At 36.5% G+C, this 6,173-nt stretch overlaps 1 non-coding gene across 1 annotated transcript; it reads left to right on the top strand.

The window, feature by feature from the left end:
- The first annotated feature begins 899 nt into the window (after window positions 1-899).
- TRNAR-CCG lies at window positions 900-972 on the top strand. The gene has a single exon. It is a non-coding gene; the product is annotated as a tRNA-Arg (tRNA).
- The last annotated feature ends 5,201 nt before the right edge of the window (window positions 973-6,173 follow it).

Genomic DNA, 6,173 nt, shown 5'->3' with positions numbered 1-6,173 from the left:
ACAAACAAATAGGCCTTCTCATAACCATTAATTATGGGGGAAGGTATTTTCTCTAATGATAAGAGTCTTTTTTTCTAATAGAATCAGAATAAAAATATTGGAAAACTTTTCTCAAAGAGAAAAATCTTACTCCAAGTGAGGAGGAAAAAGGAGTTGGAAATGGTTTAACTTATTGACTCCTTAAGCCATTGTTTAATTTATAAAGCACAGCAGACATCATTGTAGTACTCCTTAAGCCAACTTCAGAGAGATTTTGGTTTCATATGCCATGGGAATGGATTGATATAATAAAACAACAAATAGAGTTTCCACCATTTTATAATATCCAGTCAAAAGAACAGAACAGAAAAAAGAGAGTTGGGGATCACAAAGAACCCTTTTTTCCCATTATATAAAGCTTGATCAAGCTAAGATCTCTTCTTTTTCTTTTTCAGTAAGTTAGACTTGCTGACTATACAACTCAGATTTTCAACCATGAAGAATTTAATGAAACAGAATCAGATTACTCACCCTATGAAAAAAGAAGGAACTTAGGAATCCGTTCGGGTTCAGTTTCGATCTCTCTTCCCACCCTTTTCGCTCATTTTCTATCTTTAGGGGTTTTAGTGATTTTAAGCTCTTCACCTGCTCCGAGATGAAATTCAGCTTAGGATCAGCAATTATGGTTTCATCAACAGAATAAGTAAAGCAAAATGAGGGACGAAGATTTGGAGAATATGAATTGGAAATTTTGAGGAAGCAAAGCAGAGTGCTCCATGAGAATTGTTGAGAGATGAAGATCTGATACAAACTCAGCAAAATGAGAAGTAGAATCTGAGCCATTTTGGCTGTGAACAATGTTGATGTGAAACATAGATTTCACAACAAATAAGTAATGTATATAAAAAGTATCATCAATTGATCGCGTGGCCTAATGGATAAGGCGCTCGCCTCCGGAGCGGGAGATTGTGGGTTCGAGTCCCATCGCGATCGTCAAATCAATTTTTTAAACTTCTTTTTTTCCTACAGATGAGATCCAGTACATCGCTATAACAGGCACCTGGATCAGGTCCTATTGCCTCTCATTTCCCCCCTTTTCTCTTCTATCTTCAATTGTTCGTATCTCTAGCCATTGGACCATGGTTCGTGATATCAGGATCGGATCGGGATCACCCAAACTCAAGCAAATATGACATTTTTGTCCCTGTTTTCTTATAAAAAAATTTACTTTTTTTACATTTTTATCCCTGTCCATACAACTAGATCGGATCGGTATCGGGATCGATCTCGGCAGATACCGATCCGATCCGATACCTCAAACCATGCATTGGACAGAGCTTTCCTTCACTCATAGTGAAAAGAGATTCTCTTCATCCATGGGTTCTGGTGCTTTGACGGAACTCCCATGGTGCTTTGATGGAACTCCGAAAGAATTTCGCTCTTTTTACCAACTTGATGTTGAAAAATCCATGATTTAAAATTTTATTTTGGATAATTTAACCTTAAATCATTTGTCGTTTGCGGGGGAGGGTACAAGGATGTAGTTCATGAATCATGATATAGGCACTAGTATCGAACGCCAACGATACCAATATGATAATGGATAAAAAAGCCATTTTTTCATAAAAAATCTAGGGTTCAAGTCGATACACCAATACTGTATCGATTAGATATTGATATCGAGCACACCCAATACTGATACAATTCAAGCGACACGCCCAATCCTAGAGTGGAATTATAAAAAAAAAACTCTTAACAATTTTTTAGCAAAATTTTTTCAAACTTTATTTCTACTCATGGCCATCTATTAGGCTGGAATTTAACATGTAAGCAGAGGACCCAAAGACAACTTCTCCACGTAATTTAGGCCACTCTTAATTGGCCATATGTTGCATATTAAGGCCACTCAAGAAACTCTCTTTTGTAACGTAAGAAACAAAAGTAAATACATGAAAAAACGTTATTTTGTTGACATTCTAACATGGGCTTGATATGATGATCAACTTTTAGCCCAAGCAAAAGCCCTATCCCCAGCATTTAAATGTGTCCAAAGAGATGGACATTTCAGGCCCAAAGACGGTTTAAGTAGGCCCATGAGTTCAACAACAACTATCCGGCCGTTTATCTGGGTAGAAGGCAAATGCATGCATCTTTTTCACCCCTTCTTTACCCCTAATTCTCCTCTCTTTTTCTTTTTTTTATTTCCTGGGCTGAAACTTGTAGTTGCAAACACACAGCATTTGCCTACAAATCCTAAGATTATCTTTGGTTAAGAAAAGTTCTAGTTCTAAGTTAAAGACCATGCATACCCAAGTAAATAAATGCAGTTAAGCATGAGGCAGTAAGTGCAGAACTCTATTAATGACCCATCTAAGTAGATGTAAGAGTCGAGATTAAAAAACAAAATCGCGTTGTTGTTTCACATTGTTTTGGTAATTGTTCAAAATCATAATCCAAAAGGTATGCATAAGGAAGCCAGATATATTGTCCAAGGACAGTAATGGATGAAAATAAGAGAACCAAATAGGTTGTAACTAATGCTTATGCCTTGATGGAAACACCAAAATTTTGAGACCTGAAAATACAGCCTCAATTGCATTTTGAAATGTATCGAAAACAGTTGCAGTGGTTGTAGTTATGGATAAAGGGCTAACAAATGCAACCTCATTCTACCTTATAATGGCAAATGGTGATCAAGGACTGCAGCTCATCATTCATAACATTGTTGATTGCAACATTGGTTCTTGACAACTATGGCTTGTATGTTAAGCACATTTGTCAAAATCAGATTTATATTATACTCAGCAATTACTATAAACATTTTATTGAGTATTGAAAACCAGTCTGGCCATAATTCCAAAGAAACAGAAACCCATTATATTGAGAAATGGTCAATTGAAAATTGCTGCTCTTAAGTTTTAGTACCAACAAATTTATTTTCTCTCTTGGTCCAAACTAACCAAGTATCATGCTCATTTGCATCCTAGCTTCTAAAAGTCCATAAAAAGCAACAAAAATGGTTTTTGAAGTATCAAGAGAATCAACCCATTGACAGCAAAGTTAATCTTCTTTAACCACATTGATCTCATCTTTCTCTAACTGGCTATAAAATATCTTATGATCTCGTTGCCATTGCCACTGTTTCCACTTCCATGCGCCACCAAAGACAGTTGCAACTATGATCCCCAAGCAGATCTCCTTGGTGATACCCATCGGCGAAACACGAGCCATAACCCCCTTGGGGTGAATCAACTTCTGTGCAACCATTTTCAAGTTGTAAACAGATACTCACTGCAAGTAACAAGCCAGAAACATGGAATGATCATCAACATGGGCAACATATCATGTTATATCTTTCAATCAACCACAAAAGTAAAGAGAGTGTTCAAGTGGAGCCTCCAATGTTATAGAAAAATATTTATGAATGCTGAAACAGAGCTCCATGGTGACTCTTAGAGTTCCCAAAGTAATATAATATGCAGTAGGCATTGTTGTCGACTTTACTTGAAAGAATAACCTGCAGAAAGGGGGGTGGGGATGGGAGGGCATATTGTGATGGACTTTAACAATGATAACTAGATGCTGTTCCTGTTTGGGTTATTAGAGATACCAGATGCAGCCTCTAAACCATAATCCTATAACTGATCAATGCAGCTGTTGAGACAAATCCAAAGGTAGGATGGAAAACAAAAAGATTAAAGGACTGGTTTTTAACAGATTAACATGAAATAAGGGGAAACAAAAAACTGAAATTATGGTTTAAAAGCGAAAAAACTTGCAGGAAGTCTTCAATGTCAACTCAAATCAAAACCTATAAACACCATATTTAACTATTAAGACTCGTTTGGAGAAGAAACAAAGAGTAGAATAGTGAAATTTCCATAACTATGAACCAGCATTACATATGTGGGTTTTATGAACCAGAAAACTGAGTAATTGATACTGAAATAGGGCCCAAAAACTACGATAGATTCGCAAAAAAAAAAATTATCCAGAGATCATAGATCTATATTCTTATTGAATTTTAGACAGAGTATTAAACAAATTTCAAAGAGATAAGAGATCCACATTCTCAACATCATTGGAGTGATACACCAATCACATGAATCACCACACACAAGAGGAGGCAATAGAGAGGAGGAGGAGTAAACAGTGGAAGCCTACCTGTAACTGAGATAATCGGCGTTGCCAAGCTCTAGCGGCGGTCCTTCTTTGATTTCACGATGAGAATGAGAGATTTCGATGTGTTTTCATCTGGATCGATTTGGATAGGATCGAAATCTGTTAATCAGCCAGAGTCCTACAAAATAGGAGAGTCGGTTTTTTTTTTTTAACGAAATTTAAGGAAAACAAGACGTTTAACATCCAACCTCTCCGACGCCGGCTCCGGCACCTTCTTCGGAGCAGATCCATTCTCCATGATTTTTTGCAGATAACAATGATGGACCAAAAAAACCTAGGTTCTACATAGGCCCAAAAAATATTTGTTCCAAGCCTAGCCCTAGCCTGAATATACATCAGCCCAGCTTTATGGTCTATCCCAGCTTAGCCCGGCCCGACACATAAAGTGAGTAGTGTGCAATATCTATGGACAGACAATACTTTGGAAAATAATTTTTCAATCATTTATTCTTTTCTCACTATGCTCTATAGATAATGTTGATTATTGTATGACTTAGTCAAGGTTGATAAGAGTCATTTTAATCCTTATACCACTCTAATTTTTTTAGCTTTGTGATAAAGTCTATGGAAAAAGAGGTTCTCTGAGCCGACGTCGGGAGTCTGAAACATGGTACGCTAGCACCTTTATGTCTATCTCTCTCCTCCTCATATGAAATTACCTCATTACTCTACTCTATATGATATCGTTTTGTTGCATCTCATTGGTGCAATCCCTATGTTGTGTTTGCAAAGAGAACTCTCTCTCGTCTAGGCAAACATGAGTCTTGATCCTCACCTCGTACATTAAGAGCAATTATTCTTACAATTTTGGATCAAGATGATCACGTAATTTTTATTCACTTCGTACAATTTGTTCTTGTAATATTGTTTACATTAGCTACTAATTAATTAATGTGTTGTACATCTTTGAATCCAAGAGTCTGAGATGTTCATGCATACATTATGATACAAGTGCTTCAATGAAATGATAAAAGCATGTTTCACCATCCTCTCTAACTGTCAACTTGACGTATATAAAATTTCTACTAAGCGTCTTCCAATTTGGAAAATGGAATTCGACTCTTTTTTTTTCTTGTTTCCCCTATACTTACCCTACAATATTCATGTGAAACGGATAATGGGTTTCCCTAATCCCTAACGAAAGAAAAAATGAAGAACAAGCTAAGGTTGATGTGTGATCCATGCATGTTTAGTTACTTGGATGGAACAAGACTGGAAATATGTTCGACAACACGGATCTGTCTGTAACTTGAAATATTGGAGAGAACTAAACAGGTAGAGATAACCCCATCCGCTGTCTCTTTCTTATTGTTAATTACCTATTTATTTACTTTTATTGGATTACATTGAAGCATTTCATTTTGTTCAACAGTTATAGTCTTTGTTTGTGCTTTTCTTGTATTGATTTTAGTTAATCTTTTCATACTGATGCCCAATTTAATCTCAATAAAATTGCAGATTTGATACAACAACAAACTTAGCAGTATAGCTGAGCAAAAATAAGAGGAATGAAGAAATGAAGATAAAAGAGATGAGAAGTGCAAAAAAACAAAAAGGAGGCACCGCCCAAGAAGTCATTAAAACCTCAGCTAGATGGGGTCACCAACATGGAGTTCAATACAAACTATACTACCTATGTCATCCGCACAGCCTCTTCTAGACTTCCCCTAACTCTTTTAACTCCTTCAATCGGGATCTCATCACCCCATCATACAATTGAAAAAGCCCTTGTCCCACCTGGGCCCCACATGTGAAATGACTATCCCACCCCCTATTTTTAGGTGGTTTTGCTGGGCTGGACGCTCCAACTCCTGCCACTGCAGGACAGGAGCCAAATCCTCATACAATAGGGTTTATGAAAATTACAGATTTGATAATAATAAAAATTTAACGTGTACAATTGGATTTATGATCTAATTGTACACAAGGCTCCATAGTGTTTATTACACATTGAAAACTTTACACATTGAGAAATTTTGTAAATTACAAATTTTAAGCATTGACTTATCTTC

Source organism: Telopea speciosissima, chromosome 2, assembly GCF_018873765.1.
Source record: "Telopea speciosissima isolate NSW1024214 ecotype Mountain lineage chromosome 2, Tspe_v1, whole genome shotgun sequence".
Taxonomy (NCBI): Eukaryota; Viridiplantae; Streptophyta; class Magnoliopsida; order Proteales; family Proteaceae; genus Telopea; species Telopea speciosissima.
The sequence above is the reverse complement of the archived record's forward strand: the minus strand, read 5'-3'. Positions and strand labels throughout refer to the sequence as shown.